The 12,621-nt window shown below is 38.7% G+C and overlaps 1 protein-coding gene across 1 annotated transcript in view; it reads left to right on the top strand.

Moving 5' to 3' along the window:
* The window catches only part of NKAIN3 (sodium/potassium transporting ATPase interacting 3), a 221,528-nt gene extending 211,333 nt beyond the window's left edge, over positions 1-10,195 (top strand). The window contains exon 6 of the mRNA XM_063300241.1: positions 9,570-10,195. The gene's annotated coding sequence lies outside the window, so the exon portion shown is untranslated. The remainder of the gene's footprint in view (positions 1-9,569) is intronic.
* The last annotated feature ends 2,426 nt before the right edge of the window (positions 10,196-12,621 follow it).

Genomic DNA, 12,621 nt, shown 5'->3' on the forward strand with positions numbered 1-12,621 from the left:
GCATAGTTGAATGTATCTAACTGATAACAGTTTAAGCACACTAATTACTACATTATGGCTCCATTGAAAAAAGTGTTAGACACCACATATTCCTTAGAAACGTATAAGGCAGTAACATTTAAAAGGAACATGGACACAAGCATTAGTTGACTCATCACATCCTTCTAATGAATAAACAGGTATGTTTAGACTAGCCACCATCCTTCAAGATGTTACGACTTACAAGAATAACCAGAAACCCATAGCCTATGCCACCCGTCTGTTTTTTTTTCCAGCAATCTCCCTTCCAACAAAGGATGCTATTTTAGAACTTTCTGCATTCATCAGCTGATTTCCTTCTTTTTTAAAAATATGTTTACATTTACAACATTTGATAATTGCTGTGTAACAGCAATTCTAAAGGCAATGTACAATAGCAAATAGTCACAGATAACTAGAGAGATATACTAAACAAGCCAATAAAACAGACACTAAGAACATCAGAGCAGCAAGAAAAGCAATTAAAACTCCACGCCATAGCAGAAAATGTAAAAAAATGTTGAAAATCGATTAAAATTAAAAAGCTTGAAGAAGGAACAGAGGGTAAGACTGAAATTCATTAGTTTCATTATTGCATCTTCCAGGTATGAGCTTTCTCCCCAAGCATTTCTTTACTATTTCAGACAATATTCTAGTAGAAACCACCAGATAATTTAACAGCTGCTGTGAATCCTGTAGAACCACACAGCAGTTGACCAGGAGAAAATACATAATATTTTGCAATCAGTAAATGGTTAAAGGATGCTAACACTTGTGGCATAAACTTCAGTGAACCAGATCTAATGCATGAGAGTATCTTTGTTTAAACATGCATAAGTGAGCACAAAGTTGGGAAAATATATATGGTTTGGCCAAGATCCAGATCTTGCAGACTGATAAACTGAAAGGAATACAAAACTACTGGAGAAATGGTTGCTAAGGCTACATTAACTTGACCTACCCCACCTTCATACTGAAGCCAAATGGAAGCATATCTTGTCAACAAATGCAAAGAAATTGCTGAAAACTGTTAACAGAGAGCTTCTGAAAATAGCCTTGTGGAAGACAGTAAGCTGCCAAGACGGTTCCTTCTGAATCACATTTTTAATAAAAATGACTAATAATAAATAGCTCTTCCTGCTACCATTTCAATTGGTAGAGCTTTCAGACTGAGATCTAGGGGTAGAGCACAGGTATGCAACTTTTTGGAGATGGGGGTTGCAATTGACTTTGCAATGATTTGTTGGAGTCTGCTCCAACAAGTAGCTGGGACTTGAATAAATAAATGGCCAGGAACATGACAAAAATTAAACTGAACATAAGGCTTGGGAATCTTATGCCCCCCTGAGACTCAATGCTTACCATGTTTTAGCTTTCATAATAATAATTTTAAAAAATCTACAAAGGAACTAGAAGTTACTACTTTATGTATACTAGCCCGAGATTGTAATGTGACTCGTACAATTTTTCTAAATGTCTAAGACTAATTCTGTACATCAAAAAGGTAAGTATCTGTGCTTTATGTAAAAATCTGCATCCTTTTTTTGGCCAAATGGAGCTTATCTTGGACCAATAACTTAAATTAAATTGGTAATATTCTGGATATTTTCTGTGCCTACATAACACATATTGTTCCATAATATATTATTTATTTATTTTTCTTTCCATTCACTTTACAGTTTAATTTCCATAAAGTCATATATGTATTTTTCAGTTGATTTTATAGGTATCTTTGATACTCCTACTAACAATCCCCCCTCCCCTGCTGGGATATATTGAGTCAGTGCCTTGAAAACTTATGAGTAAGGTTTGGTCAAAAGAGCAACATTAAACTTACAACTACATTGAAATTTAACTTGCTGCTGGCATGAGTTTACTAATGATTTAAATATCAATTACCCCCCCCTCCAGTTATGAAAATGATTTAAAATGCACTGGCATGATCACTTTTCTTGGTGAAACCTGTATTTAATCTACCAATGACTGAAAAATATTTCCTGGCTTATTCAAGCATTTCTGTACTGTCCATTAGTATGCAAAATATAAAAGAATATTTGTCCTCCATAAGGAAATTCTTAAACAGGTTGATTTCATAGAGCAGCTGTTCCAGTTCACATACGAAGGCTGCTTTGAGTCCAGTGACTCTTACACCTTTCTTAAGCATGTATCCCATGTTCTTGATTGTAAGTTCAGTCCTTATGGGCAGTACGGGATACTCCTCTTTGAGTGTAATGCAGGGGGTGGGGACAACCACTGAAAGCTATGCATCTTTTATGATCATTACTATTTTGAGTAGGCAACCACTGTAGGAAATGTGATAAAGTGACATCATGAAAATGGGTGGGGCCAGCAGTCCCATACTTTTGGAGGCCAGATGCTGGAAACTCTGCATGTGTATACTTAAAGCATAAACAAAACTTTCACACTGTGGGCTTTTTTAAATATGCCATCAAAAAACAATGGGGACTGTTCATTTCTCAGCAGTTTGGCGTCAAACTTTGACAGCAAAATAGCTAATAGCTATAATGAAGGAGTTCAAGAGCTCTTTGGTGGTAGGCCTGAATGAAGTGGAGATGTTCTGCAGTTACTCCACAGAATTGAAGCAAAATGCTCCATCTTGACAGTTCAATTGGAAGCAACAAGGCAGGAGCAATTTATCTCATGCAGCCATCTTCTTCAAGAAAAATGGCTGATGCACAAGTATAAAAACTGCTTGACTGAAATGACTCAACCACTTCTGCTGCTTTGGAGTTGGGAAAGGCCATTTCTCTTCACTGAGGCATTTCAAAGGGCTCTTTGATCAAAGTGAGGTGCTCCTGTGAAGCTTTGCACAGCCATAGTTTGTGTCCCCAGGTGTACATTGCCCACTCCTTGTGTTATGTATTTGGATTTTATAGAATGAGGGAATGCTAGAAGGAATAGTCAAACCAGATATTCTGTTTACATTCCAAAACTATTTGTACTATGCCTAGATATTATTTTGTTCTCCATTTTAGAGTTTTAACACAAACATACTGTAGGTTAATCTATTTCAAGAACATATGTTCAATATTAACATAGATCATCTAATTCTTTTAGAGAGAAGTTTGGTGATTTAACCTTAGTATAGGGTTTACCTTTATTAACGTACTGAAGAGAAAATGGAAATATTAGACCTTTCTAATAGTTAATGCATTTAGGTGGTTAGATCCTTCAGCCCATCTTTCCCATTGTAAATCTCTCTCTCTCCTTGGAAGCTATGTGTAGTTTGGCTTGTAAGATGTTAGGTCTATGTGGGAGAGCTGTTGCTTAGATACAAGACATTTCTGCTTTAATCCCTAGTGTTTTCACTCTAAACTCAATGAAGAACAGAAAATGTAAAACACCTGCCTCACACCCAAGGTGGCTACTGCTAGTCAGAAGAAAATATGGGGGTTAGATGGAGAAAATGACCTGGTTTAAGACAGTCTGCTAGGTTTTTATCACTGAAGGTTATCTCAAGAGATGTACATTACAAAAACAGTTTTTTTCTAAGGGCCTTACATTCCCCTGCAGTCCTAGAGTGCTAATGGGCTCTAAAGAACAAAGAATTTCAATGATCAAGGTGAATTTCCCTTAAAAGTCAAGCTGCAGAAAACAATTTGGATACTCAGTGATCTGTGCTATCCACTAGTTTCTTGATGCTTATTTGTCTGATGTGTGGCAGCCTGCCCACTTGGCTTCACAGTAAGATAATTGGTATCAGTATTTGATGCAAATGGGCCAGGACAGCTGCTATTATCAGAACTAATGGGCCTTTTACTACCTAAATTGTGGAAAGCTCAACTGTCTTTGAGCTAAAAGCTAGAAGAGAAAAAGAACTGTATTTGGTACCTTTCATGGATGTCATACCCCTGGCAAAGACACATCTTCAGATATGTCTGGAGACAAGCAGAAGTCAGAATGTCCAGAAGTTCAACTGCTCTCCTGCCAAAACTTATAGCTGACTGAGCCAGCCTAGCATTTCTGCAGCCTGCAAACTTCTGACTTCGTACTTTCCTGAGGTCTAGGTGGTCTAACTTCCAGATCAGGGTCTGATCCAGGCTGAGGAGTCCCTGAGATAAAAAGCTCTGGCAAAACGGGAATTGGTTCCCTAATGTGGCTGACAATTTCTGGGGAGTCGATCTCCTGCTTTTATCCAGACATATCTGAAGATGCGGGCTTCAACCAGGGACATCACAATTAAGGCCTGAAAGAGTCTGTGTGTCCTTCAGTTTTTCAGCACTTCAGATGTCAAGTTACTCATTTAAGTTTCAATCATTCCTATCTTTAAATCCTCAGGGGATGTAAAACTAGAAGGAACAAATAAATGATTCTGTTGAAAATGAATTTTGTATGCAGTGTAATGTATAGGCTAAAGCATGGGATTATAAGGTGAACCCTTATTATAATAAATTATCTGTCTTTGTACAGTGAGCATGCCAGGTTATGACTGCACACAGCTAAATGTTCATGCATCACTTAGATCAACTGTTGTTAAATCCTTAGGAGACCAGCATTGTCTTCTATACTTGTAGAAACCAAGGGCCACATACCTCCTTGGCCTATCATGTTCCCAACTCAAGACAATATTTAAACTAGTCATGGAGTACTCCAAATTAACAATAGGGTTGTTCTACGAATCCAAAACAGGCATTAGATAGCTTTCAAAACCAGACTAAATCACAGCCATGGGCTCATCCTCATACTCCTGTACACATGGGACAAATGTGCCCCAGCAAAGGTTTTGTTGTTGTTATTGTTGTTGTTGTTAGTTGCCGTCGAGTCATTTACAACTCATGGTGACCCTATGTGTAACAGAACGAAATGCTGTTCAGTCTTGCGCCATATGCCTGACTGTTCCAATGTTTGCATCCACTGTTGCGGTAACTGTATCAATCCATCACATTGAAGGTCTTCCTCTTTTCCGCTGGCCCTCAATTTTACCAAACATGATGTCCTTTTCAAGCAATTGGTCTCTTCTGACAATGTGCCTGAAGTATGACAGTCTAAGCCTAGTTATCTTTGCCTCTAGGGAACATTCTGATTGTATTTCTTCTAAAACTGATTTGTTTGTTCTTCTGGCAGTCCATGGTATTTTCAATAATCTTCACCAACACCACAATTCAAATACATCAGTTCTTCTTCTATCTTCCTTTTTTAATTTCCAACTTTCACAGGCATATGTGGCAATTGAGAAGGCCATGGCATGAGTCAGACACACCTTTGTTTTTAAACTGACATCTTTACTTCTGAAAACTTTAGATAGGTCTTTGATGGGAGATTTTCCCAGCGCAATACGTCATTTGATTTCTTGATTCTTGGCATTGATTGTTGATCTGAGTAGAATGAAATCGTTGACAACTTCAATTTCTTCTCCATTAATTATGACATTGTTTATTGGTCCATTTGTGAGAATCGTCATCTTCTTCACATTCAGGTGTGATCTGTATTGCTGACTATAATCTTTGATCTTCATCAGCAAGTATTTCAAGTCTTCATCATTTCCAGCAAGCAAAGTTGTATCATCTGCATATCACAGGTTGTTAATGAGTCTTCCACCAATTCTGATACCCTGTTCTTCTTCATACATTCCTGCTTCTTGAATTATTTGTTCAGTGTACATATTGAATAAGTAGGATGAAAGTATACAACCTTGCTGCACACCTTTTGCAATTTTGAACCACTTGGTATCACCATTTTCTGTTCTAATGACTGCCTCTTGATCCGTGTACAGGTTCCGCATGGGTACGATTAAGTGCTCTGGAATTCCCATTCTTTGTAATATTAGCCATAACTTGGTATGGTCCACACAGTCAAACACCTTTGCATAATCAATGAAACAGAGGTAAACATCTTTCTGGTATTCTTTATATTCAGCCAAGATCCATCTGACATCAGCAATGATATCTCTCGTGCCGCATCCTCTTCAAATCCAGCCTGGACTTCTGATAGTTCTCTATCAATGTAAGGCTGCAAACGTTGTTGAATTATTTTCAGCAAATTTTTGCTAGCATGTGAAATTAATGAAATTGCTGAAGAATTCAACATTCTGTTTGATCTCCTTTCTTTGGAATGGACATGAATACGGATCTCTTCCAATCAGTTGGCCAGGTCGTTGTCTTCCAAACTTCTTGACATAGAAGAGTAAGTGCTTCATCTGTGGCATCTGATTGTTGAAATATCTCAATTGGTAATCCATCAGTTCATGGAGACTTGCTTTTCGCCAATACCTTCAGTGCAGCTTGGACTTCTTCCTTCAGTACTGATGGTTCTTGATCATATTCTACCTCTTTAAACAGCTGAACATCGACTAACTCTTTTTTATACAGTGATTCTGTATATTCCTTCCATCTTCTCTTAATACTACCTGCATCATTTAACGTATCGCCCATAGAATCTTTAAGGATAGCAACTTGGGGCTTGAATTTTTTCTTCAGCTCTTTCAGCTTGAGAAATGCTGATCGTGTTCTTCCTCTCTGATTTTCTCACTCTAGGTCTTTGCTTATTTCATCATAATATTTTTCCTTATTTTTTCAAGCTGCCCTTTGAAATTATCTGTTTAGCTCTCTTACTTTATTCTTTCTTCCATTAGCTTTAGCTACTTGGCATTTAAAAGCAAGTTCCAGAGTCTCATCTGACATTCATTTGGATCTTTTCCATCTGGATCTTTTCTTTCTTTCCTGCCTTTTTAATGATCTTTCACTTTCTTCACATATTATGTTCTTAATGTCTTCCCACAACTCTTCTGGTCTTTCGTCATTAGTGTTTAGTGCAGTGCAGTGCAGTGCAGTGCAGTGCAAAGCAAAGCAAAGCAAAGTACAGGTTTTAGGGATGTGATATTGCCTTTGTCTCATCCCCAACCCACAGCTGAAGCCGCTTAAAGTTGCCTTCAGCTGTTCCACTTTTACAGCACTGTTTTCTCTCTTTTCCTAACACAATTTCTGCCATGGACACAACTGAGCATGCCTCATTAATAGTGTGTGCAATGACACAGTGAGGGGCTGAGATCTGCCCAGCTTCTGTTGGCCTCTTTGTGCTGTGTGCGTGCATTTCCCTCTGTGGCCATTTAAGCGTAGGCTGTAGGAGGGACCAGAGATCGGCTTCCTCAGTGGGCACCTGCCTGCATAATGCCTGATCAGTGGTTGTTATACAGGCTCCTGGTGTGCATGGGTTTAGCAGCCATTGAAAGAGTGCTAGGCCTGTCTTTTAAACATGAGTATAGCTTTCTTTTGAGAGAGCACTGGCTCCTTGCTGCTCAGGTCAATTTAAAACTAGAGATAGAGCCTGGTTCAATATATCAGTAAGAACATTACTGTACAGGTTTCTTACAAGAGAATTATCATGGCCATATCTTTTACTCTTTTCATTTCTTGGCAGGTTGTGGGGGAAAGGGGACTGCCATTTTGCTGATCCCTATGCCATTTTCCATGGGCTACTTGATGCTTCAGGCCATGGCTACATGTTGCTAGCTATAACTGAGGATGGCAGTTGTTTATTGATCTCTCCCTGCCCCTTCACACTGTGCTCTGCTGCACCTGTGAGAAGCCAGGCTGTTAATAAAAGAGAATATATGTAGCTCAGGGTTGAACTGTGGAATCCTTGGTGCTCTCTGAGCTTGGTTGTTTGCTTGCAGACATTTCATTACCCAACTAGTAACACCATCAGTGTGAGTGTGGGGTTTGCTCCCTGCTTATATACAGTAGCTTGCCTTGCCAGTGTTGGTAGGGGTGTGGTTTTCTCCTTGGTAGTTCCTTGATTAGGGTATTGTTTTCTGCTTGATTGTTTGTCTGCTTGATTGATTCTCTCCTTTAGTTTTAGTTCCCTCTAGTGTCCAATTTTTAAAATTGTTTATTTCGTTTATTTGTTAGAAAAAAAAATCAAAACGAGTCGACTTTCCCAGAGGAAGGATTCTTTATAATTAATTCCAAAATCTTATTTCAAATTTATCTGGACCCTTTGTAACTTTCTAAATTCAAAGTCCTAATTAGCTTTTTGCTGTTTATTGCAATTTTTAAACATTTCTTAAGCTTGTACTTAAAATTTTCTTTCATTAAGGATTAAAGGCAGACCCACCTGATATTTTCAGACTTGTCAATCCAAGGGTTTCTAATAGCTGGCAGGTAGTTAATAAGCAAATTCTGAATGCAATTAGAAAATAAAGTATGTGAACTTAGTGTCCTTTTAAAGGCCCTGGCCATGGTTTGAGCAAGATGGCTATTACCTCGTCTCCCAGTGCTCAAAACCCGAGACCTCTCCCTCATGAGGAGCAACTGAATGGAGCACTTGTGGGTCCAGTCCTGTCCTCTTTTCCCAGAGAGGTTTGGACAGGTGGTCTGCTCACCAGCTTTCCAATCTTCACTGCAGTCGTTGGCTCCACTTTTCACAGAGCAGTCTTCAGTCTGCCATTTCTTCCTCCGGAAGTCAATTAGTGTGGATTGTTTTTTGATAGACTTGCATTTCTAATTTGCTGCCATTTCCTCTGCTGATGAGAATATCCAGGAAGGGTAGTGTGTTGTTGTTTTCTTCTTCCCTTGTGAATATTGTTTCTCTGAACATGTTGTTGATTGTTTCATGTGTCTTCTCTAGTTGTTCCTTTTTTTATTATGTTGTCTATATACTGGATCCATACTTTTGGTTGTATGAGTGGGAGTGCTACAGTTTCTAGACACTGCATTATGGTCTCTGCTATGAGTCCTGAGAGTGGTGATCCCATGGGTGTTCCTCAGATTTGTTGGTATGTTTGTCCATCAAACTGAAAGTAGGTGGTGAGGCAGAGGTTGATGAGGTCCTTGATTCCGGGTATTTCAATCTTAGTGTATTTGGCTAGGTTGGGTGTGTTGTGTAGTGCTGCTGCCATGGATTCTTTTGCTAATTCTGGATCTATGGACACACTGATGATGTTATCTCGCTGGGTAATGAAACGCCTGCAAGAAGACAACCAAGCTCAGAAAGCACCAAGGACTCCAGACTCTTAATAGATATAAGCTTGGTGCTTTTTCAGAAGAGCAGTTGGACCCATGTTCAGAAATAGCAGGTGCCTACAGTGGGTTAATCAGGTAATTTGACAAGTGGCTAAACCAGCTGCTCCAAACACCTGCCCAACATCACCCCACCATGTGTTAAAGAAAGTGATTAATGGCTGTTTTCCCAGCAGCAGGTTCTGCTCAGATAGAAGAGGAAATGAAACCCAGAAAATCCACCATTCCTTTTTCTTCCCTTGTCCCACATATAACAGTAAAGAGTTGCCAGCCTAACTGCAGTGGCAAGAGAGGCCCCAGCAATGGGGATAGTGCAAAGGAGCGGCATGCTTTTCTGCCAGTTCACAGCCTGGAGGAAAGCACTTCTGTCCTGCCTTCTGACTGTGCATAGTACTTGAATATCACAAAACCTAGTGATCTGATCCGAGCATGAAAAGAATCTTAAAGACTTCAAAAATCATCAAACATATCTGGTAACATTTGTCCAAAACTGGACAGCAGAGCTAGTGGAAAGTAAAAATAACTTCCTTCCCAACCGTCTCTTCTCAGGTAACTTGTATATTCTCATTTCAGGTTGAAAGAAGGACTCAGTCCTGATGCCACGCTTATGTTTAGCAGTGTTATGAGGAGGAGCCAGGCTTTGCAGCAAAAGCCCCAGTTCTGCAGGACCATCTCACTGAAGAAACATGGCTTCATGGGGTTTGACCAGGACTGTAGATTCCTCTGCTGAAGTGTGGCTGCATTTCTCAGTCACCACCTCAGAATCCTTATTAGTGTTGTAAAGTGAACCTTTCTTAGATAAGCTTGAATTTTTCTTTACTCACTTTTATGACAACTTGTACATTGTAACTTTTTCCTTTTTGAAGTTTTTTAAAACAAAATATCTAGTGTTTATCTAGGCATGAAAACAGTGGAGTGTGTGAAAAAAGAGTCCTCTTTTTCCAGAAGTTTTACCATAGTTTTGGAGTAAGACAACTGTACTATATTTGCATGTGCTAGTAATGATTTGCCATACACAGACACACACACTTCCCCAAAAGCGCTCAGTTCTGATGCAATGAGTGGGAGGGGAGGGGAGGAAAGAGTGATGAATCTAAGACACAACATCCAGCTAAACGAGACAGTCACTTTTTCTATAGAATCATTCTTAATTACAGCCATATTGTAGGAATTAATCAGTAAAAGTGGTTTTCCAGTTGTTGCAGCCCAAGTCCATGCATGATTGCTCTAATGTAAGCCTCACTTAGTTCAGTTGTGTTTTCTCCCAAGGACAATTGCATAAGGTTTGCAAGGCAATTTGCATATGGCTGCTTCTCCCATATGCCTTTCTTATTCCCAGATGCATTCCTTGTAGCTGTTGGTAACTGATAGAGAAGTGTTTCATTCTTCAAAATTCAGGGCGGATGTGTGTAATTTGCACATTTTTAAAAATTCTCCTTAGAAGGAGCCAAACATGAATGTGTACAACACTGGGATCAAGGTGAGGCACCAAGTACAGCCTTATAAGCCTCTGAAAATTCATGATGGCCTTAATGTAAAAGCTGAACAGAAGGCATTCATTATAAAGATATGTACAAATCAATGTAAAATTTTCTGTAAATACCTTTAGAATATGTATCAATGTGGCATTTTGATTTCTTCCAATTGTATAAAAAGTGAGACATAAAAGTGATTTTTCTGTGGATATTTAGTATGCTATGAATCGGGCCTTTGTTATTCATCCTTTTCTGGATACTATATGAAAGTATCTAGTCTTTATGCTGTACAAAATCATCCTGGCTCATGGTACAGAGTTATTTTGTTTCTCTGGTTCACCCTTGAGCTCAGTTTGGGAAGGAATATTGAACCGTTCTGATTCTTTTGTGAAGCTCGTCTATGTTTTATGCCACTTCTTTATTTTGGAAGCCTGTTTGGGTGTAGCATTGTGCATCCACAACATGATTCCTTAGATTATCCCCTAAGATGTGGGTGTGAATGTGGGAGTCTCCAGATTTTGCTCAACTGCAATTCCACCCCTCCTTCACCATCTACCATGTTTGCTAGAATTGATAGGCATCTGAGATCACATCTGGAGATCTACAGTATATATTCATAGGCAGCTGGTAGATGTCACAATGAGGTCATGTGAATCATATCATGTAAATGATGTCAGGATACAAATGATGTTACCTGTTCTCCCATCCTCATAGATGCCCACATACACGTTGCTTATCCATGCATTCATTGTATATGTACAAAACTATTTGTGGATAGAATCTTCCATAGCATTTATTTCTTTGATTGATTTTTATTTTATACAATTTATGTGGTCACCTATCTCAACGAAGTGATTCTGAGTGGCTAACAATAAAAAAAATATATAGATTATGGAGCAGATATAATGCTGGCTTCCTAAAAGCAGTTTATAAGTTGGACCTATTGCCTGGAATAAATACTCACTCTGTTCCTATCCTTTTTTGTTATTTAGATATGAAATCCCTATTCTTTTCTTTGATTTTTTTTAAAGGGGGAAGAGTGTTTTAATGGTCTGTCTATAGCACTATCAGCTGTGCTTCATTCCAACCAAAGATATCTTTCTAATCAGAATTTGCAATCAGGATTGGAAGTGGGATTGCTAGCGCTTGATAGCTTGCTTAAAATCAATCATACTTGTTTTGATGCACATGTGGTATAAGGAGTCAAAGGAAAGTGAAGAGGATGAGTTTATTTGGGGAAGAGGAAAACTGAGGGAAAACACATTCTGTCAACAACCTAGAGTTTGTCAGGAGCCAGCGTTATGTGTGCATTAAAACAGTATTGAATATGCCCATATTAATTCCAAAAGCCATTCTGCTTATAACAGTTGAGCACATTTTGCTGTGTCTGGGTTTCAGTACAACATTAAATTAAGGTAAGAGAGATTGACTTCACTATTTTCTTTAAACAAACCAAAAAGGTAGCTTTAGGGAAACTTCACATATTACTTTTAAAATACATCTGTAACAGATCACAGACATACTGTATGCTGTACCTGGGTAACAGCAAATGTTAGACAACTTTATAACTCAAATATATTTTCAATGCAAACTTAACTATGGTTTGCTCAATTCAGTTTTTGGGGGGATTTTCATGATGCCTTGAGTCATATCCATACTATATAAACTGGGTTCAAACAACATGCTAAGCTTAAAAGCAGTGCCTAGCTGGTAGTTCTTTGTGATGTTCTTTGTGCTGTTCTCTTAAATGCATGACATTCCTATAAAGTATTTCCAGAAAAATATATTTTTTACAGAAGAACTACAGATGATCTGTCGACAACTTGACATGCTGGTAATCTCAGATTCTGGGAGATCTTTCCTCATTCAAAGGCATTTCTCTGTCCACTTACTCTTTAGCAACATTGCTGTGTTTGTCCAGTGTAAAGTGTAGCTGGCATTGTCAAACAGAAATTACCCCAAAAAGTAAAAAAATGTTTTATCCAGTCCTTAAATGTGCATGGAAAATATTACAACTGTGCAAAGTCTGAGGAAGAGGTGATTTGCAGCATGTGTTGGCATGAACAAAGGACCTTCAGCTGAACACTGAGATGCTGTGTCCTCCTGAAGACTCAACATAGCTGCTTCAGTTGGTTAACTGGGTCATCTTT

Source organism: Candoia aspera, chromosome 3 (assembly GCF_035149785.1).
Source record: "Candoia aspera isolate rCanAsp1 chromosome 3, rCanAsp1.hap2, whole genome shotgun sequence".
Taxonomy (NCBI): domain Eukaryota; kingdom Metazoa; phylum Chordata; class Lepidosauria; order Squamata; family Boidae; genus Candoia; species Candoia aspera.